Consider the following 23,685-nt stretch of genomic DNA (forward strand, 5'->3'; position numbering starts at 1 on the left):
AGCGTATCATTTCAGGGTTTATAACTTGATTTGTCAAAGAAAGACATATTGGGATTTTCCAGACCTATAGCCTAGGTATGACAACATACTTGTCTTCTTATATAAGACTGGGATATAGAAAAAGACCTGGGCTATCAATTACTTAACAATCAATCTCTGCCTTCATGGACTGGTATTCATTGAGTCTCTGGTCCAAAATATAAAAGATGGGTCCTGCCTGAAGTCTTAGCGCCTTGTTAAAGTTGGAGGACTCTGCTCCCATTATACTTTTCTATGATTTCTTATCTGGGATGTTCAGTTTTTAACTCAGTACTTTTAAGTTTCAATGTATAAAGAAATCAAACTCTGTCTCATTAATTGACTAAAACAATGCTATCTTTAATATACAAAGAAGTCCTTGTAACAAAATAATAATAATGGCATTACTGCTTGAAATAAATATTATTGATCATTATGAAAGAAAGAATTAGTTATGAATGAAGAAAACATTACCTTACTATGGTTTGGTGTTTGGGTAGTTTCTGTAAAAATATTATTTCAAAGATATAGGGAAAACAGTATTAAACATAAGGGAAAAACAATTTCAGAGATTTGGACCTTAGTTGACATGAAGTTTTTAATTACTATGTATACCATGAAACTACTTTATATATCAATAGAAAGATAATATGTAATGTATACCATTTTCATAATTAATAATATTGTCTCCCAATGCATTTTAATTAAATATTCACTTAACCTCCAAGCTTTTCCCTTGAGATTATGCTCTTTAGATGCTGCATGCAATCCACAATTACTGTGCAGGCATAGTTATGGAGAGAAAACAAGTGAAAATATTAATGAAATAGTATTGGAGTATAATCTCCTACCTTCATGACTCAAAGAAAGAAAAGAAAATGCTGATCTCTCATCTTGAATACTTGTGAGCAAGTTTTTCAATAATTTATTAAATATATGGGTGTAACAGCAATAGTTTAAAATAGTTTTTGTTAATCAGAAAAGAAAGACTGAACCCCTAATATGGGAAAAAAAAATAATTCCTTTGGGAGCGAATGTATATTCTTCTCTTAGGATATCAAGTAATATTCAAACAAAGAAATTTAACAAAGAAAGAAAAATTTCCCTTTTGAAATAACAAAAGCCTAATTTTCAGAACACTGAGTTTTGTTTTAAAGTATGTAATCTTTAATAGCAATTATAATTCTTAATGAAATTTAGATGATGAATCTTACTTTGTTGTTTCTTGGTATTATTCTTGTTGGCAAATGGGAAAACAGGAGCGTATCTTTGAAATACATGAAAAAATTATAAAGCCTATCTCCCAAACTATTCCAAATGAAATCCTAAAATTAGTAACCTAAAATGCTATATATATCTTGTATTAGTACATTCTGTTGCTTATAACAAAATACCTGGAATTGAGTAATTTGTTTAAAAAAAAAAAAAGAAAGAAAAATGATTGCTTACAGTTTCAGAGGCTGGGAGGTACAAAGTCCAGGAAACACATCTGGTGAGGGTCTTCTTTGGTGGTGATGCAGGTTATCACACTGAGAGAAAGGCAAGAGCAAGAGCAAGAGAACTTCTCATGCGTTCTTCTTTTAAAATCCTCACAATCACACCCATGACCACCATTAAACAATTCGGTTTAGCAGCGTCCTTAAATCTAATCACCTCTTCAATGCTCACCTTTCAACTACCATAATAGGATTTCCCACCCTCTTAACACTGTCACACTGGGGACCAATCTTCCAACATGTTAAACTGTGGGGGGACACAATTCAATCCACTGCATTCTGCCCCTGCCCCCCAAAAAACTCATGTCCTTTTCATGTATAAATATACTCATTTTATCCCAAAGTCTTGACTTGTTTCAACTCAGAAAGTCCAAAGTCCCATCTGTGAGATCAAAACAAGTTTTCTTCCTCCAAGATACAATAATAGAACAAGCATTGGGTACATATTTCCAATTTAAAAAGGGAGAAATAGGCCAAAAGAAAGGGGTAACAGGTCCTAAGCAAGTCCAAAACCCAGGAGGGTAGGCATTAAATCTCAAAGCTGGCAAATCATGTACCTTGTGTTTGATGTCCTCTGCATGCTGGTGTGGGGGTTGGGTTCCTAAGTACTGAGTCAGCTCCACTGCTACGGCTTTGGTCTAAGGCCATGCTTCAGCTCTTGCAGCCTGGTGTTGGACACTGGTGGCTCCACAATTCTGGGTTCTCCTGCTATCACGGATCCTCTAGACATGGTGCTGGCTGGGTTTCTCTGCTGCAATTACAACCCCATGTTTCTGTTCAGCATTGCTCTAGCAAAGGTTCTATATGGTGAATCTGCTCCTGTGACAGATATCTTCCTGGACCCCCAGGCTTTCCATACCTCCTTTAAAATCAGGGTGGAGGCTCCCAAACCATCACAGCTCTGACATTCTGTGAGCCTGCAGACTTAACACATGAATACTGACAAGGCTTCTGGCTTGTTTCTTCCAAACCTGCAGGTCCAGCCATGCCTGGGGCCAATTTAGCCACAACTGGAGCGGCCAAAGCAGCTGGGGAGCTGGTGCTAGAAGCAGTTTCCCAAGGTGGCCCTGGACAGTGAGCCCATGGAGGGCACCTCAGGCCTGTTCCCCTAGACAATTCTGTCTCCCTAGGCCTCTGGGCCTGTAATGGAAGAAGCAGCCTCTAAAATGCCTTCAAAGTCTTTTTTCCTTTCTCTTCATAATCTCTTTCTACTGTACTAATCTCCTTAGCAAAGGATCACTGGACTACACCCTTGCTTTTGTGGCCAGACTGAAAATATTCCCACTTTTTCTCTCTGCTTTCTTTAGAATCATAAATTCTGGCTTCATCTTATGCCTTTTCTGCCATAACTCAGCATAGGTTGTTACAAGTGGCTATGCAGCTTCCTTAGTGCTTTGCTGCTTAGAAGTTCCTTCTGCCAAATACCCTGGTTCAGCACCTCGAATTTTCACATTCTGTAAAATTTTGAGGCATGAACAGAATGCAGCCAAGTTCCTTCCAGTTCATACAAGAGTAATCTTTGCCCAGTTTCCAATAAGTCCCTTCTCATTTACATCGAGACTTCCTTAGAATGGTCTTCACAGTTTATCTTTATATCAGCATTGTAGTCACCACCACTTAAACAGTCTCTTAGACATCTCAAACTTTCTTCACCAGCATCCTGGCTTCTCCTAGCCTGTTCTCCAAATTCTTCTAGCCTCTCCTAAAAACTCATTTCCAAAGCTACTACCACATTTTCAAATATTTGTTATAAGCAACACTCCACTTTTACCAATTTTCTGTATCAGTCCATTACTGTGGTTTATAACAAAATACCTGGAACTGGGTAATTTTAAAAAAAAAATGAATTTATTGCTTACAGTTTCAGAGGCTGAGAAGTCCAAAGTCCAGGAAACATATCTGGTGAGGGTCTTTTTTGGTGGCGAACTCAGGATATCACATTGCAAGAAAGGCAGGTGCAAGAAAGAGAAAACCCATGCACTATTTTTTTAAAGCTCTCAGAACCATGCACGTGACCACCATTAAACCATTCAGTATGGCAGGGTCCTTACAATCTAAACACTTCTTCAAGGCCCCACCTTTCAATTACTATAATAAGATTTCCCACCCTCTTAACATTGTCACAGTGGGGACCAAGCCTCCAACATATTAAACTGTTGGGGGGGGGGCACAATTCAATCCACTGCAACATATATACATGTATATATATATATATTTTTTTTTTTTCTTTTTTTCCAAAATGATATTGGGGTTTCTATCTCCATGGATTGAGTCTCCAACTAAATATTATAATTGTGACATATCAATTATAGCATGTACAATCTAGGATTACAGAATTATTAAAATTTAGATGTATAATATGTTTGCAACTATAGAGTATGAAGTTTTTGAAAAAATATAATCTATACATTAGTAAGTTAAAATACGCCACAATGAAAAAAGCTATTGAGATGTAGACTGCTAGAGTCATTAAACAACAACAGGAAGGAAATTTTATTTGGGGGATCCGGTTAGATAATGTAAGTGCTTGGTCTTAGTGAAATCACAGAAACTAAAAAAGATGTGGAACTAGACAATCTTTAGGTTGTCCACCACCGAAATTCTGCTACAATATGATATTCTCTAAGAAGCACAAGTTGAAATGAGTGGGGGATTTAAAAATTACACTGCAGCTGCAAGGATTGTAGAGATAATATACAAGTCACAAGAACCATTGTGATACTATTGAAAGCGCATTGTATTAGGAAGTCTAAAAATCTGGTATTTATTACTGGCTATGTCACCATCTCATAGGCTTGGGAACATTTTCCTACTTACGTAAAAAATGGACTTCAATTTACTATTTTGAATTGGAAACACCATGAAGAGTTAAACTAGAATGAAATGTAAAATATCTGTTTTGGGGATAGGATGTGTGTATATGTGCGAACACACACCTGTGTACATACACATGCACACACATATTTAGTGCAATATTTCAAGGTTTACACATTATATAAATACACAAACACAGCGTTCTTTAAACATGGTTTCCTTTAGATCTTTTAACATATTTAAAATAAATTAAAGTCTTTATCGAATAAGCCTAACATCCATGCCTCCTCAGGGAAAGTTTCTATTGGTTGCTTTTTTCCTGTGTATGGACCATACAATATCATTTCATTCCATGCCTCGTAATTTTTGTTGAAAACTAGACATTTTGAATATTGTAATATGACAAATTTGGAAATATGATTCTTCCCCAGGATTTGTTGTTGTTGTGCTTGTTGTTATTCTTTAATACCTTTTATGAGCGAATTTTGTAAGGTCTGTGTTCTTTGTCATGTGTGGCCACTAAAGCCTCTGTTCCGTTAGCCTAGTGGTCCGCTAATGATTGGACAGATTTTTCTTATATGCCTGCAACCAAAAAAATTTCTAGTCTTTACAGAGGGCTCCATATGTGTTGGGGCAATCTTTAGCACACAGGTAGGCAGTTTATAACTTTAATTTTGTCATCTTCCTGCTTGCACAGAGTATGGACATCAGCCAGAGGTGAGAGCTCATGTCTTCCCTGCGCATGCACACAGCCCCGGGCATGCACACCACCTTCTAGATCCCCAGGAATATGTCAGAGCTTTACAAAGCCCTTGTTCCCCAAAGAATCTCATTCCCCAGCATTATTTTCAAGTTTTTTTGGTTAGTCTATTGTTTGCCCCAACTAGTATCCACTGACCCCATAATTAGAACATTTACCTGCAAATGTTTTCAACAGATGCCTCCCTCTAGCCCCCAATAATGGTTTTAACACAAGATGAGTTCTGAATCAGGAAAGATAAAGACAAGTCTTTTGAGTGGATTTTTTTTTCTGGAAGTTGCCAGACAAATCAAATAAGGACAATTATTTGAGAATAAGGCCCATTCTACTCCCTCCACTACTGGTACCAGAAATGTTTTCTATTTTCAAGTCTACTGCTGTGCATGGAAAGGGACTAGGGTAAAGTAAATGCTAAACGTCTTACTGTTATTACAGAGATTTAGCCACTTTTTTTGAATAAGCACTCCCCAGATTGCTGCAAGCTTTGGGTTAGTTCCAAAATTCCGAAAAAAATTAATTCTGTCAGTGTTTGCTATTTTTTGTTTTTATGAAGGGATAAATATTTGTACTTCCTCATTATGACATTTTCACTGACAACCCTCACTTTGATTTTTTTTTCTGTTTGTTTACTCTCAAATATAGCTCAAAGTTTACCAACAGAGAAGATGTATGAAATGTTCTTTGTCCCCCTTGTTTTTGAAGCATGATGTGTTTTGAAATTTCCAGAAAGACATTTATTATATGGGAAAAGTTCTAGTCCAAGTCCAATGACCTGAGAACCAGAGAACCAATAGTGTAAATTCCAGTCTGAGTCCAAAGGCCTGAGAAGAAGGAGAGCTAATGGTATGTCTCAGTCAAAGGGCAGGAGAAGACTGACGTCCCAGATCAAGAAAGGAAGAGAGAAAGGAAGAGAGAAAATTCTTCTTTCCTACAACTTTTTCTTCTATTCAGGCCCTCAACAGATTAAATGATGCCAACTTACATTGGGGAAGGCAAACTGCTTTACTCAGTACTCAGTCTACCAGTCTGAATGCTAATTTCATCCTGAAACACCCTCACAGCCACACCCAGAAATAATGTATAGCTAAATATCTGGGCACCCCATGCTACAGTCAAGTCGTCACATAAAATTAACCATCACAGATATTGACACAGTTTATGATCTGAGTAACTGAATAAATGGTGATGTCATTATTCAAGGGAAGAAATAAGGATGAGTAACACATTAGAATGGTACAGAAGGACATTCACAATATTCTTTTGGAATTTAGAATTTCTTTTTTTCTTTCTTTCTTCTTTTTTTTTTTTTTAATACCAGCTAGCAGAGAGAATCTACACCTGGAAAGGAACATGGAATAGTTGAAATGAAGTTGGAGGAACAGTCTATTGAGTGAGGAAATAAAGAGCTACCTAATCCAGCCTTAATTTGCCTAACACCAAATTACCCCTTCTCTCCAAACTCCTCCTAATTTCTTCCTCCCTCATTAAAGAATATCTTGATTCTTCTAGTTAATGCAGCCACAAACATGCACTTATTTTTGACTCTTTTCTTTCTCTTATAATCCCCAGGCAATCTGTTAGAAAATCCTGTTGGTTCTACAACAGGCACCACTATTCTTACTTAGATTATTGTCAGAACCTTTTAACTATTTTCTCTACTACTGTATTCACCACCTTTCCAACAAAATTATTCTCACCATAGCCCATAGCACCAAAATTACACAACGCCACTTCTTTGTGCATGACCCTCCAACTACCTACATTTTATTGTGTATACCATTACTTACAAGACACTCTATGAAGCTGCCCCAGGCTGTATTACTGATCTCATCTCCCTCTGTCTGTCCTCACTCATACTTGTCCATTCACCCTGTCTTCCTTACTATTCCTGTAATGCATAGCCATATGCTGACTCCTTGTTCTTTGCATTTGAAAATGCCCTCCCCTTGACTTTTACATGGTGTAATCCCTTACCTCTTTCAGATTTTAGAACAACTGTCATATATCACTAATATATTTAAATTTGTAATTTCTTACCATACTCTCACAATCCTTAAATTCCTTCTTTAAGTTCCCCCTTCTACCAGCGGGTTAGGGCTGGGATATATCTTTTGGAGGGGACACAAGTCTAAACATTATACTGACTTAGTATGAATTTACTGACTTATTTATTAATTCTCAGTTTCCCTCCACTAGAATGCCAAGGACACGACAACAAGGACTATGTGTTTTCTTTATATTTGTACCTTGGACAATTTCTGACACACAATAGGAGCTTAATAAGTATATCGAATAAATTCAAGAAGAAAACATGGACAAAGCATAGGGGCTATGAATACAATATAACTGAAGCCAAAAGTAGAAAAAACAAGGAAAGAGAATTTGAAAAAAGGTTAAGACTTGTGTGAAGAAATACAGAAAGAAATGGTGCCCCTGAAATCAAGAGAGTTTGGATAATTAGGGAGTGATTCCTAATGTCAAATGAAAGAGGCAGGAAAAGAGGCCACCTAGTGATTTGAATATCAGCCTTCCATTGCTGCCTATGAAGATCTTTATATCACTTGGAATTGTGCCCAAACCTGAGGTAGGTTTTGCCTATGTACTCTGTTATCTTAGTGGTTATGTCATTATCTTGTTACAAATGACAAAATGAAAAAGGTCAGGAAAGAATCTCTGTCACTGGATTTGAACTCATTAATCTTGTTTTTTAGTAATATTCTTATGGAGTCTTACATGTTAGTTCTGTTGAATTGCCAGTCTATAGTGCACTAGGGTACTTCAATGGAATTAAAAGTAATACAAATCTTTCCATGAACTTTTTGAAGATGCCTCATATATGTTGGGAGTTTGATGATTATTGGCACCTATGGGTATTTGTATTATCTCCAGACTCTGCCTTTTAAACTGTACAAAAGTATTCAATCTTATTAATTCTATCCTGCTCGTTCCAAACCTCACATCCAACTGTGACAATTTGTAACATTTTTTCATTAACTAAGTAACAAAGTTTGAAATAATTTTTAAAAATTTAATTCAGCCTATTCTTAGTAGAAGTATTGCAAGTAATTTATAATATATGAGAAATAGCACTTAAATATGAAAAGTAAATGTATACAGGTAGGTGTTTTATTTAATAATTATGGTAAAAATTTGTGTCAAGCTATTTTGCAACATGACTGTAGGGTGCTATTTATAGTTATGTAGCTGTTTTACTAGTAGAGAAAAAGCTACAAAATAATGCAAGTACTTCAACATTTTTGACCGCATGGAAATGAGTTTATTATGTGTTAATACTTCAAGTATACTGCCTTAAAACATTTCTGATTATTACAGTTTAATTTTGAATATACCCTTGGTATATAATTTACATAATTCACATTTTACTTGATACAATGTATCAAGTGCAAAACTGTTCAATTTTTGAAAATGGTTTCAGCATATAATATGTAAACATTGAATATACAGGAAAATAAGTTTCTTTTCTTAAAATTTTGCTAAAATTGTTGTTTTCTAATTTAATATGCATTTAGAGGTAATTTATAATAATTTATGATTATAATAATTTGGTCCCAAACGAAATCACTCTAGCAATCTATGATTTTCTTCCTTTTTCTCCTCAATTCACAGTCTAGATCTCTGCAGGAAATGTTACAATCTTCCCATGACAAATGTATGTGGAAATGGTTTTCTGCCACCACTATTGGTATAGAGAACTTTAGTGCCTAATCTGATACTGAAGGATAAAGCACCATAAAAAAAGAGAACCAATTAAACTAATATAGTAGTTTAAAAGGTGTTTAAAAGGCTTATTGATTAAAGTCAATATAATTTTACCATAGGATTTGGGATCTTATTAGAGCGGATATAGTTCTGATGTAATTGTGAAGGCCTTGAGAGAAAAGAGAAAGGAACTCAAAAACTGAAGGCAGTTGGACTTTCTCAACCAAAATGAAGAAAGTAGAACGTATTATTGAAAAGTGAAATATAATAAAAGATTTTTCAAGTAGTATGAGAAGAGACAAGAAGTTAGGAAACTATACCTAAAAAACACCTCAACTAAGTTAACTTACAATTTAAAAATTTTACTTTATAATGATTCATAGAGCGATGCAAAAATGACTTAAAATTTAAAAAATATTAAAATCCAATATATTGTTTTTTCACTCTTCACAGCGTTTATTATTGTTCTATGGGATAGAACAATACTGATGGTATTGGTATGGTATATCAATACCGATGGTGCTATGGTAAAATAAACTTGATTTTTTTTAGTTGATGCATCTGGATATCTTTGTAAATACCAGTTTTCAAAATATTACTGTTCTTCTTTTTTCTTTATTTCCTTTTTTTTTTCAATTCAACTTCCTCCAGAAATTATTGGAGATGAGTGAATACCACTTATACCTTATTACTTTTCTCATAAAACTTCTTTAAGCTAAGAACCAGATCTGTTATATTTGTTTCAATCATCACCAACCATGAGAGCTGGATTTTAGTTTAGAATCATTTTTTAAAGAAAATAAATAAATAAATAAGATGATTGATTACATTGTAGAAAAATAAAGCTGCATTGAGATGCAGAAGCTAGAAGGTCAAGGAATCTCAAGAGCTAGTTAAGTGACTCTTTTCTTCAAGTCAGCCCAAAATTGAATTTGCTTCCAATTCATTTCTCAACCTATGAATATACTACTATATGTTATTAACCTTCTGGTTGATCAGAAAATCATTGTAGAAGCTGTCAGTGTTAAGCTGATTAAAATCAAGGTTCTACTGTATTTGGTTCAAAATGTGATCCTAATGTCTAACCTGCATGAAAGATTTCTGGTTCAAAGATCATCCACCCTTAAAACTGTTAAATCGTAAGTATAAGAACAAGCTAAAAATTACAAGAGTTCATCAAGTTCACTGATAATTAAATAAGTTTGAAAGAGATAAAATTAAGACAGATTAAGAGAGGTTTAATTCATTTCATCAAAGACCATTAATTCAGCATTTACTTTAGGTACTGTCAGATAATAAGGATACAATTGAACGAGGTTCAGGGGAAGATTTAGTAATGTGAATGGTGAATTAAACAATGAGAGAAATGCCATGAAAAGGAAGTACAGTTTTCTGGGAGTCCACTAAAGAAATATCAAGCCTGAATTTAAGTTAGTGAGTAGAGATGGTAGTCAAGGAAGAATTCCCAGAAGAGTTTATACATATATATGACTTGAAGGGTCCAGCCATGGAAATGAGTAGAAGCAAAATCCCTGTCCCGGACAAAGAAAACACCATATGGAAAAGTCTTGATGCTAGAAAAGCATGTGGATTTTTTTAAAATGAAAGTATTTAGTGTGTGAGAGTATGCTCACTTTTAAGGGGTTGTGTGAGAGAGGAAGCTGGAGAAGTGATCTGGAGCCCGTGTTAATGAGGTTGGACTTTATATGAGTGCACTGATGGGCAAAGCACTGGAGTGATTTGATCAGATTAAGGATTTACTAAAATTCTGGCTGTGGTGCCAGATTCAATTGTAGTTAATAAATTTACTAAATATATTTTTCCCAAAATTAAATAGGTCAAAGACAAAATATCTCAAAATATTTTAATAAATAGAGTAGAAGAAGCATTGAATTGGGAATCTGAAGACCTAAATTAAGTCCTAATTCTGTCATTTACTAATTGTGTGGTTTTGGCCAGGTTATTTAATTTCACTTCAAATATAAATTTATAAATAACAAATCTAAAAAGTTTATATTTGTAATATATACTATAAAATATATGCTCTTCACAAGGTGGTTTTAAATATAAGATCTTGAATATACCTTGAAAATCATCAAAAACTAACAAAATGTTGAATATTTTTAGAAATATGGTTATAAATAAAATACCAAAATACTTTTCAAGAAAGAAAAGAGTAGTATTTTAAGACTCAAAATGCTGTAAGTCTAAAGTAGAGAAATAATTTTATGTTTATGATATGGGTAAAATTTTTTTGAAATAAGTTAAAGCTACATAAATAAAAATTATTTAGGCAACATAAAATATATGTTAGAACCAATCTATTACATAAACTCTACTGACATTTTTTTATTTGTTGATAATTTCATGTAACATATTCCTATTTGAAATGCTTAAAGAGCCTTCAGTTATAGTTTAGAAGTAGACATTGCATAAGACTTTTAGCAATAATGGCATTTCTGTAACAAAATTAAAAATGTGGTGGGATTAATATTGGCCCATGGTTCGAACCAGCATGACAGTTTGACTCATTTTTCTTATTTTAAAAATTGAATTAATCTTACACTATCCTAGGCACATTGTAGGTCACTTTAAATATTTTTATAATAAGCAAATGATAAATAAATAAAACCACTATACTCATTATGATTTTTTGAAAAAACAAATGGCAGGAACTCTATACTTTTATAAAGTCAGATATAAACAGTTGCCATTTTTAAGAACAAGTAATATAAAATACACATCTTTCCTCAAAAAATAAAAGCATAAAAATATCATTAAATACACACATTTTAAAGATTCCTGTTTATAACATATTCTTCTACTTGCTATGATAGTGACAATGTTATTAAGGCATTCTCTCCATCATTCATTTATTCATGATTTAGGGAAGGATCCTATCACAGAGAAAAAAAAATTCCACTCACAAGAAGGGAGAGAGATTTGTTCTAAGAATAAACAAGGAAAGGGCAAAGAAATGTGAGAGTTTGAAAAGACGGAATTTTACAGAAATTGAACCTTACGTGGCATGGGGAATGCAGAATGAGGCAGGGAGAAAGAGTCCGAGATGTTAGAGCTTGCAGGAAAATGTCAAATAAAATGTCATTAAATAATATTGAAAATTAGGGAATAGGATAATATTTGAGGTGGAAGGTGGATTGGAAAATAAAATGAGTCCTATTTGGATAAATTGAGTTTGAAATGCTTGAATGACGTCTATGGTAAAATGCTTAATAGGCTCTTCCAAGTGCAGGTTGAGTTTAGGACTGAGGCAAGGGCTAGAGGCATAAATTTTGGCACCAGCAATATAAAGGTTATATTTAAAATCATTGAATTAAAAGAACTAGCAAACAGAGGGAAGCCTACATTCAAAAATTGGGAAGAGGGACCACGTGCCCCACGGTGCCAGCACACGACCGAGCAGGTAGGCCTCACCATCGCCAGACTCCATCCGCAGCCCAGCCGAGTGCACACTGACCAGATAGGTGCCTCCCTAAAGGGGCCCAAGACCCAAGGTGACCATGCACCTGAGGTGACAGTGGGTGACCAAGCAGACACTGAGGTAGCCATGCCAAATAGGCAGCCCAGCAGCATCTTAGCCAGACAATAGTTTCGAACTATTGAAATGAGAACTGTGAAATGCCTGCCACAATGACTAAACATCAAAAGAAAGATAACAGAAATATAAAAAATCAAGAACATATACCATCAAAGGCTAATAACTCTCAAGCTCTAGATCCTGTAGAACAAGGAGCCCTTGAAATGTCTGACAAGGAATTTCGAGTGATAATTCTAAGGAAACTAGATGAGACACAAGAAAACTCAGCTAGACAACACAATGAAATAAGGAAAAGTATACAGGACCTGAAAGAAGAAATGTACAAGAAAATCAATGCCCTGAAAAAGAATGTAGCAGACCTTGCCAAGCTGGAGAATTCATTCAATGAAATAAAAAACACGACAGAGAGTTTAGCCAGTAGGCTTGCAGAAGCAGAAGAGAGAACTTCGGACCTTGAAGATGGGCTGTTTGAAATAATACTGGCAGACAAAAACAAAGAAAAAAGAAATAAAAACATTGAAAAAAATCTAAGAGAGAAATCAGACAACCTTAAGCACTCAAATATCAGAGTCATGGGTATTCCAGAAGGGGAGGAAAAAGGAGATTGCATTGAAAACATATTCAACAAAATAGAGCCAAAAAACTTCCCAGGTATTGGAAAGGACACAGATCTTCAGATTCAGGAAGCTCAAAGATTTCCAAACATATTCAACCCAAAAAGGTCTTCCCCAAGACATGTAATAGTCAAATTGACAAAAACTCAAAGACAAAAAGAGAATCTTATAAGCTGCAAGAGAGAAGCGTCGAGTCGCCTATAAGGGAGCCCCAATCAGACTAATATCAGACTTTTCATCACAAACCCTAAAAGCCAAAAGGAATGGGATGATATATTCAAAATAGTAAAAGACAGAGATTGCCAGCCAAGAATACTTTACCCCACAGGGCTATCCTTCTGAAATGAAGGGCAAATAGTATATTTCTCAGACAAACAAAAACTGTGGGAGTTCACTACCACATGACTACCCTTACAAGAAATTCTCAAGAGTACTGGGTTTGGTACCTGAAAAATAACTACCACTGCCATAAAAGCTCAAGAAAAATCAAAACCCAGTAGTAAAATAAAAATTCCCGCAATGAAGAGAAAAAAAAAAGCTTATCTGTCACCCAAGAAACCAACAAATACAGAAGACAAACAGTAAATCAGAAGAAAGGAACAAAAGACACTTAAGACATCCAAACAAAAATCAATAAAATGCTAGGAGTAAATCAATGCTTTTCAATAACAACTCTTAATATAAAAGGATTAAATTACCCAATCAAAAGACAGACTGGCTGACTGGATTAAAAAGGAGGACCCAACTGTATGCTGCCTACAAGGGACCCACCTCACCTCTAAAGACTCACATAGACTAAGAGTGAAAGGATGGAAAAAGATTTACCATGCAAACAGAAAAGAAAAACGAGCTGGAGTAGCAATTCTTATTTCTGACAAAATAGACTTTAAACTAAAAACCATAAAAAGAGATAATAAGGGTGACTACATTATGATAAAAGGATTGATCCATCAAGAAGACATAACAATCATAAATATAAAAGCACCCAATGTTGGAGCAGCCAGATTTTTAAAGCAAACTCTATTAGACCTAAAGAAGGAAATAGACGCTAATAGCATAATAGCAGGGGACCTGAACACCCCACTATCAATATTGGACAGATCATCTACGCAAAGAATCAGCAGAGGAACACAAGATCTAAACAACACTCTAGACCAATTAGACTTGGCAGATTTCTACAGAACATTCCATCCAACAACTTCAAAATATTCATTCTTCTCATCAGCACATGGATCATTGTCCAGGATAGTCACATGTTAGGTCACAAATCAAGGCTCAACAAATTCAAAAAAATTGGAATTATCACATGTATTTTTTTCAGACCACAATGTATTAAAATTAGAAATCAATAACAAATGAAATTCTGGAAACTACACAAACACATGGAAATTAAACTGCATTCTACTTAATGACGTATGGGTCCAAGAAGAAATCAAATAGGAAATCAAAAAAATTATTGAAACTAATGAAAACAATGATACATCATACCAAAACCTGTGGGTTACTGCAAAAGCAGTACTAAGGGGGAAATTTATTGGATTAAATGCTAACTTCAGAAGAATGGAAAGATAGCAAGTGAATAATAACCCAATACTTCACCTTAAAGAAGGAGAAAAACAAAAACAATACAAACCCAAAGTTAGCAGATGGAAAGAAATCATTAAGATCAAGCAAAACGTAATGAAATTGAAACCCCCAAAATAATACAAAAGATCAATGAATCAAAAAGTTGGTTTTTTGAAAAGATAAATGAAATTGACAAACCATTAGCACAGCTAACTAAAAAAAGAAGAGAGGAGACCCAAATAACAAAAATTAGAAAAGAAAAAGGTGATATTACAACTGATACCTCTGAAATACAAAGAATCATTAGAGACTACTATAAATAACTATATGCCAATAAATTTGAAAATCTGGATGAAATGGGTACATTTCTGGACACATACAAACTACCAAAACTGAGCCAAGATGATGTAGAAAATCTGAAATGCTGGGGAGGTTGCAGAATAAAAGGAACTCTCATACACTGTTGGTGGGACTGCAAAATGGTACAGCCTCTATGGAAAATGGTATGGAGGTTCCTCAAAACAATTACAGATAGATCTACCATATGACCCAGCTATCCCACTGCTGGGAATATACCCAGAGGAATGGAAATCATCAAGTCCAAGGTATACCTGTTCCCCAATGTTCATCTCAGCACTCTTTACAATAGCTAAGAGTTGGAACCAGCCCAAATGCCCATCATCAGATGAGTGGATATGGAAAACGTGGTATATCTACACAATGGAATACTACTCTGCTATAAAATGAATGAAATACTGCCATTTGCAATGACATGGATAGACCTAGAGAGAATTATATTAAGTGAAATGAGTCAGGCACAGAAAAAGAAATAACACATGATCTCACTTATTTGTGGATGCTAAAAATAAATAAATAAATACACAAATAAACTGGGGTGGGGGAGGGAAGAAGACACAACAATTACAATTCCTTGAAGTTGATACAACAAGCGAACAGATACAAGGTTGTTGAGAGTGAGGGGGGAGAGGCAGGAGGGAGGGAGGTTTCGGTAATGGGCCACAATAATCAACCACATTGTATATTGACAAAATAAAATTAAATTTTAAAAAAATGGGAAGAGAAAAGTAGAGTAGAAACAGGAGAACCAAGGGAGTCCAGTGTCACAGAAACCAAGGTAAAAGAAAATTTTAAGAAGCATGAAGTAGTTTAGTGTGAAAAGTAGATGAAAACTTAAAAGCAGGGAGGAAATTTCAAAAAATAAATTTCTTATAAAAGAAAGAATTTTAGAGGTTAAGCCCAACACAAAACTAACAAATGTATTGAGAAGAAAGTAAATAATTTTTTTAATATGCAGAGCAAAACTGTCAGAAGAAGAAACCAACTTTCCTATTGTCAAAGCCTCAGAAAAATCCACAAGTTCAGTAATATTTTAAAGAAAATATTAAAGAAAGGAAAGGGGAAATCTAGAGAAAATTGAGAGAAGATTTCAAGAGCAGGAATAGCATGACATAAGGTTTTCATCCTATTTTTTCGTGTATCTACTGTGAATAGTTCTATAAAATTACACTCTACTCCTAGTAAAAATATCTAACTTTCTGTAAGATTATTATCTTTCATAAACATTCAATAAATGTTAGGCATGATTTCATTGTAGCCTTTTTTTTTTTATTAAGTGCTATATTTATTATCTCATTTAATCATCACAAATGTCTCTGGGGAGAGGTTTGTGATGGAAAATTCATGGAAAAATGAAATTAAAAGACAGTACGAATCTTTTCATAAACTCTTTGAAGATCCCCATACTCTTTGAAGTTTACTGAGCTTTTTTTTTTTTTCTTTTAATTACATTTCCAAACTTTGGAACTAAGCAGCACTAATGTTTTTCTCATCCAATCTTTAATTTACAGATGAAAAATCAAGACCTAGAATGGATTTAGCTTACCCAGGGCCACTCACTTAAATGTGAAACTCCAAACCTGGAATTACAGGCCTGCTGCTCCTAATTTGCTTCTCTTTAACTAGTATTTTAACTTCTCATAAAATGGTTTCTGAAGTTTGAATCCTTACTTGAAGAATCCATTGTTTTCATAGAAGGTGAGGAGAGTTTATATAATTTACGACTAATAAAATAACATATATAGCTCATAATTCTTAGATATTTCATTTTGCAGTTTGTATTTACTCATCTTACTGCTCACTGTCTGCCATCTATTTTCCCAGTGTTTCTTGAGTGTGTGTGTGTGTGTGTGGGTGTGTGTGTGTGTATGTTTTACCTATACCAACAGTGGCATTGTAAGCATTAGACTGCAAATTTCCAGAAGATAGGCTATGCAGAGCTCCAAGTTTACAGAAAGAATGAACTAATATACTTTGAATATTTAAAATAAATGGTCTAGGTTCAACAATGGGTTCTATTTCTGCAATCAACTGGATTACTTTAAGCAATTCATTTAATCTTCCAATTGCTCAATCTCTAAAAGAAGAATGATTAAATAGAAATAATAAAAAAAAAACATGATAAGACTAATGTTCACTAGACGTACTTTTGTAGACTTTGTGTAAGGGAGTAAGAAGATGCATATTAAAGTGTTTTGTGGAATGAAAAACACATTTTAATTTAAAGTGTCAAAATGGAAGAATCAAAGAGACTGATGGCAGATAGCGGGAGGGTAAAATGGAAGGAATTTAAATATGGAGTTTTCTGTCCAAAAGATATATGAGTTATCAGTTAATTTTGTATTCATGTCAAAAGCAAAGAAAATCAGACTCTGTCAAAAATCAAAGGGTCTCACAGATTGTTGTCAGCCTCCATCTTTTATAATTCAAGGAACTAAGCCTTTGGGAAGTAAGGCCACCAGCTAAGGTCTCACAAAATTAAAACTCTAGCATCCTGATTGCCAATCTTGTTTTTCAAATGTACCATGTTGTCTCACATAGGGCAACAGATAACACATTAAGTCCGAGTGTGTAGAAGAAAAACATAAATGGTTGAAAGTTGCATCCCATTCAGTGATCAGTTAAATGACTAAAATCCAAAATGTATTCCAGACAATATACTCACAATGTCAGATAAAAGACACATCACTCATTGAAAATTGCTGAGGATTGTGAATTCCCTGCATAATACAATGTGCAGTGAAGTGAATGCTTCGTCAATCAAAGTTTTGCTAACCCAGAACACTGAAATTCCATTTTGAGATTAACCACCATCTACCTTCCTAGTGTCCTCTGCAACTTGAGAAATACCAAGATGCATTTTGCCAGAGTTGACAGCATTCTCTCATATGGCACTAAAACAAAGAAAAATGTGTTTCTCAGATGTATTAGCAGCAACATCTGGTTTTATCAATTCAGGAAAAAATATAATTCTCTGAAAAGCAAATGCATAATATGTACTCCAAGGCCAGTGCATGCCTTGCATTTCAATACAATGCAAGTTTCAGCTCTCTTATGATTTGGCTTTAGTCTCTGATTTAAAGGTTGCCAGCTGTAACAAGAATATTGGAGGAGCCAACCTGGGACCACAGATAAGTCATTCTAGTATGAATGTTTGCTCTTGCTGAACGTCAGGATCCAACAAGCCAATTCAGCATGAGAGAAAATGTCATTATGCTTAAAGATGTTCAATTATAGATTCAAATGTGTCTGCTATTCATCACTTTTAATCATTGTCATTGTCTGATAAGAGTACCAAAGAAGAAAAGCTCAGTGTGGTGCTGACAGGTCTCAGTCTCCAAAAACATTCAATTTGCCAACTGTTTTCAGATGGGAAAAAATAGACCAAGTGGCATCCTGTGTACTTTCTAATGACACAGGCTTGCTGAGAAATAAATATTGCATAATGCTAAAAATAAGAACTTTCACTATTTAAAGTTTATTTTACATATAAAAATTTGTTTTCTGAAGGTATTCATAATTCCTCAGCTATAAGATTTAGGTTTAAATTCAACATAAGTGTTGTAATTCAAATTTTACAATAAAATAAAGTAGTGATCTGAGAAACTCCTTGGATGCCCCATTAAGTGACCCATTTTTATCTTGAGGAGATGCTAGAGGGACCAAGAATAATAAGGTAAACCAGATAGTTTCCAATAAAAAAGTTCTCCCAGATACTTTTCATTAGCTTTATTAGGTTTAATTTATTTCCCCCTTTAAAAATGCATTCTCCTGGATAGGGGAGGATTTACTATCTCAGCATAAATTACTTTAATCATTTGTATACGTTGCTGTCTTCTTTACATCTATCTGTGATCATGTTTATAACAGAAGTAAGAACTTTTATTGGAGAAGAGAAGAAAGAAAAGTTACTACATGTCTGATATGGAACATCTGAAACTTTGGTAAATTATTCACTAAACAACTATAGAAACATATGTTAAAACAAACAAACAAAAACAGCTGAAACAAATATGTTAAATATTTTACTTACTATTTTAATAAGGCCATATGTCATTGATTAAGATCATGAAGTTTGCCTAAAACTTTGTTGTTAAAACATATTTAAATCAGTTTGGTTATTTTTATTGAGCTAAATTTCAAAAAAAAGAAAGAAAAGAAAAGACAATCCCAGAAGAATTTGGGGCACTTTAGTAAATAAAGCATTAGTTCATGTCTACTATCCTCGAGAGTAAATAGAAGTCTAATTAAATCACTTAAAGTCGACTTGTTTTGTCATTAAATTTATTTTTTTACATAAATACTGGTATGAACATAAAACTCTTCCAAGGACGTAATGATAAAATTGGCCATTTTATCATTTTACATCTGCTGACACAAAGAATCATGCTTTTCCTCCAAAAAACTTGGAGAACTTCATCTACAACCAAGTGCTTTAAAAAAGGCCATAAGTTGAAGGAAAATATCTCTGCTTACTATGGAAGCACTCTATGTTCCAATAGTATATGTACACTATACCATACACACACACACACACACACACACACACACACCTCACAAGAAGGGGATGATTGTGAAAGAGAGTGATTGTGAAAGAATGTGTTCTTACAAATGGCTATTTTTTTCAGTTGCTTTTGCAGGTTCTTCAAAACCTGATCTATAGAGCTATCTGTAAAATAGATTGCTGCATGAATCTGACAAAAAACTGAATTGTAGTTTAGTCTTCATTTTGTAATCCAAATTACAAGTAAGACAATTTGACTAAATGACCTTGCTTGAAGCAGTAGTGACCAAAGAACAAGAGACAAAAGAACTTAAGAACTGTGAACAGCTGGAGTCTGTTCCACTTATTAATAATGAATTTAGGAAATGATAAAGATCCAATAGAATAGTTCTATTGTAATGCAAAAGCAGCTGTTGTTTATTGTACACATATTACCTTTCAGGCACTGTGCTAGATCTTTCCCATTTTATAGATGGGGGAAACATAATAAAATATGTACAATAACTTGGTCCCATTATAGCTAGCAAGTACCACAACTGGAATTCAAATATCTAAAATCTAAATCCCTACTACAACTCACTTGCCTTCACTGTGGATTCTGTTCAAGTGTATTCCATAAAATAACTTTTCTAGATATTTCATAGAACATTGTTTTGCTCATCAAGGAAATATTCATATGGACAATACTTCATTCTTTCATTCAAAATATTGTCCCTGTAGTGAGTATTCAATACAATGTGTAAGGCCGAAAAATACGGGACGTGTCCACATGGAATGCTTCCTGTTTGATTGGCTTTTGTCTTCTAGGAAAAGAAATAAATAACAACCAAATAATTGAATAGATACATAATTATAAACGGAGTAAGTGATATAAAGAAAGAGAGCAAGTTAATTTGAGAGGGAAGAAGAGCAGGGGAAACTTAATTGAGATTGACAAACCAGGGAAAATCATTCTTTAACAAGTGGCACTTACCCAATTACCCAGTGAAAGAGCAGAGAACTAGCTAAGGAAGAATCTAGAGTGAGGAAACAGTGGAAAAGAAGTCTTTGGGTTTCAAGATGGCGGCGGCTGCGGCGGCTGGCGCGGAGTAGCTGAGGTGGAAAAGGTGGCCACTGGGCCTCAGGCAGCCGGGAAACTTGTGGACCTTTCTCTGGCCATCTCTTAAGGGAGGACTGCTGCTGCTGGCCGGTCGTGGGGGCTCAGCGCCACTTTGCCCCCGGCAGGAGAGGCTGCCTCATTTACAGGCAACAGCTTTGAAGTGTGGAGCAGGAAAAGAACTGATTCTTAGCTGCAAAAGCGAGTCTTGAAACAGGGAACACGGCGCCAGGGCTGCTGTGGATGCAGCCAGGATCCCGGAGGCTGGGGCCGCACTGAAGGCGGCCAGCTGCCCTATCCAGGATTCGAGGTTTCAGGCCGGCATTAAAGAAGACTCCTGGGAGCGCCCGAGCGGCGCCGCGACTGAACAGCCCGAGGCGGCAGCGCCGAGAACACGGAAGGCAACAAACCAGAGACAGAGCGAGCGCCCGACCTGGCACAGCACTGTGAGTGATCCCTGGCAAAGCTCTGTTCGGGGGGTGGATGCCCACGCGGCTCCCCGCCTGCACCACCAGGCCACTCATTGCCCCGGTGCTGCCTCCATTTTCCCAGGTGCGGGCAGCTCCGCCCTGCTCGGCCATCACTGAGCCCTCCCACTTGCTTGGCCTGGCGCGGGGCTTTCCGGACCCTGCGGGCCGACCTCCTCTCCCACTCCCTCCACGGTTCTCTGGCAGGGCTGGGGGTGTGGGGCGTCCCGACCAGTTTTGGGAGGGCTAGGAAGTACGGGCGGGCCGACTGTCACTCCACCACACCCTGGACCCCGGCCCCGGTAAACTTCCTGTTACTGGGAGGCAGATACCATCTCTGCGACCACCAGTTTGGAAAAAAGCCTAACGAATTTCTGGTTGGGAATAGTGTGGTAGGAGAGTTCCCAGGTCTGCTTGAACCTGCCGGAGAGCAGGCTGCAGGCGGGCACTAGATTCGGTTTATACCGGGGGGATACAAAGGTGAACAAGACCTGAGAAAGATCTACACAGTGCTACAAAGGCACCCAGAGAGACTGGTCGTCTGTGCCTAGCAGAAACCTGGTAGACTTCCTGGGCGAGGCGGTGCTGAGCAGGGTCTTGAAGTCCCAGCTGATAGACGAGGGGTGCAGAAGACACGCCCCAACCCAGCACAGTGTGCACAGAGGGGGGAGACGTGCGGCCAGGGAGGCGGAGACTCGACAGAAACCACACACCTGGTGGGGTCGCCACTGCACGATCTAACAGCCTGGGCCAGAGCACACTGAACGGGGAGAAGTCCTGTACAGAAAGTGAAAGCTCAACAGAGATCACACACCCTGTGGTACGTGATCCACCAGCCCAGCAGAGTCCAAGCTGACCAGAAAGGTGGATCCCCGGAGAAGCCCAAGACCCGAGGCAACCACACACACAAGACACTAGAGGCCAACTGAGCAGTCACGGCGGGAGCCATACCAAATTGGCAACCACAGCAACATCCTAGTTAGTCATTAGTCTTAAACCGGTGGACTGTGAAACCCCCTGCCACAATGAATAAACACCAAAAAAAAGACACCAGAAATACAAAAAATCAAGAAAGTACACCACCAAAAGTTAATAAATCTCATACTCTAGATCCTATAGAACAAGAAGCCCTTGAAATAACTGATAAGGAATTTCGAGTGATAATTCTAAGGAAACTGAATGAGATACAAGAAAACTCAGCTAGACATCATGATGAAATGAGGAAAAGTATACAGGATCTGAAAGAGGAAATATACAAGGAAATCAATGTCCTGAAAAAAAATGTAGCAGAACTTGCTGAACTGAAGAAGTTATTCAGCGAAATAAAAAACACAACGGAGAGTTTAACCAGCAGGCTTGTCGAAGTTGAAGAGAGAACCTCTGAACTTGAAGATGGGCTGTTTGAAATAACACAAGCAGACAAAAAGAAAGAAAAAAGAATCAAGGACATGGAAGAAAATCTGAGAGAGATATCAGACAACCTCAAGCGCTCAAATATCCGAGTCATGGGTATTCCAGAAGGGGAGGAAAATGGAGATTCCATTGAAAACATATTCAACAAAATAGTGGCAGAAAACTTCCCAGGTATAGGAAAAATCACAGATCTTCAGATCCAGGAAGCTCAACGATCTCCAAACGTATTCAACCCAAAAAGGCCTTCTCCAAGACATGTCATAGTCAAATTGGCAAAACTCAGAGACAAAGAGAGAATCTTAAAAGCTGCAAGAGAGAAGCGTCAAATCACCTATAAGGGAGCCCCAATCAGGTTAACATCAGACTTCTCATCACAAACCCTAAAAGCTAGAAAGGAATGGGATGATATTTTCAAAATACTAAAAGACAAAGATTGCCAGCCAAGAATACTCTACCCTGCAAGGCTATCCTTCCGAAATGAGGGGCAAATAGTATATTTCTCAGACAAACAAAAACTGCGGGAGTTCACTACCACAAGACCACCCTTACAAGAAATCCTCAAGGGAGTACTGGGTTTGGTTCCTGAAAAATAACTACCACTGCCATAAAAACCTAAGAAAAATCTAAACCCGCTAGTACAATAAAAATGGCATTCATGAAGAGAAAACAAGCTAACAAAAACACTATCTACAACCTAAGGAACCAACAAACAAAGAAACCAAACAGTAAATCAGAAAGCAAGGAACAAAAGACACCTAAGACAACCAAACAACCAATAAAATGCTAAGAATAAATCAACACCTTTCAATAACAACTCTTAATGTTAAAGGCTTAAATTCCCCAATTAAAAGACACAGACTGGCTGACTGGATCAAAAAGCAGGACCCAACTATATGCTGCCTACAAGAGACCCACCTCACCCATAAAGATTCACACAGACTAAGAGTAAAAGGATGGAAAAAGATTTACCATGCAAACAGAAAAGAAAAACGAGCTGGAGTGGCTATTCTTATATCTGACAAAATAGACTTTAAACTAAAAACCATAAAAAGAGACAATGAGGGACACTACTTAATGATAAAAGGACTGATCCATCAAGAAGACATAACAATCATAAATATGTACGCACCCAATGTTGGAGCAGCCAGATTTATAAAACAAACTCTATTAGACCTAAAGAAGGAAATAGACACTAATACCATAATAGCAGGGGACCTGAACACTCCACTGTCAATATTAGACAGATCATCTAGGCAAAGAATCAGTAGAGAAACACAAGATCTAAACAAGACTCTAGACCA

This window comes from Cynocephalus volans, chromosome 9 (genome assembly GCF_027409185.1).
Source record: "Cynocephalus volans isolate mCynVol1 chromosome 9, mCynVol1.pri, whole genome shotgun sequence".
Classification (NCBI taxonomy): Eukaryota; Metazoa; Chordata; class Mammalia; order Dermoptera; family Cynocephalidae; genus Cynocephalus; species Cynocephalus volans.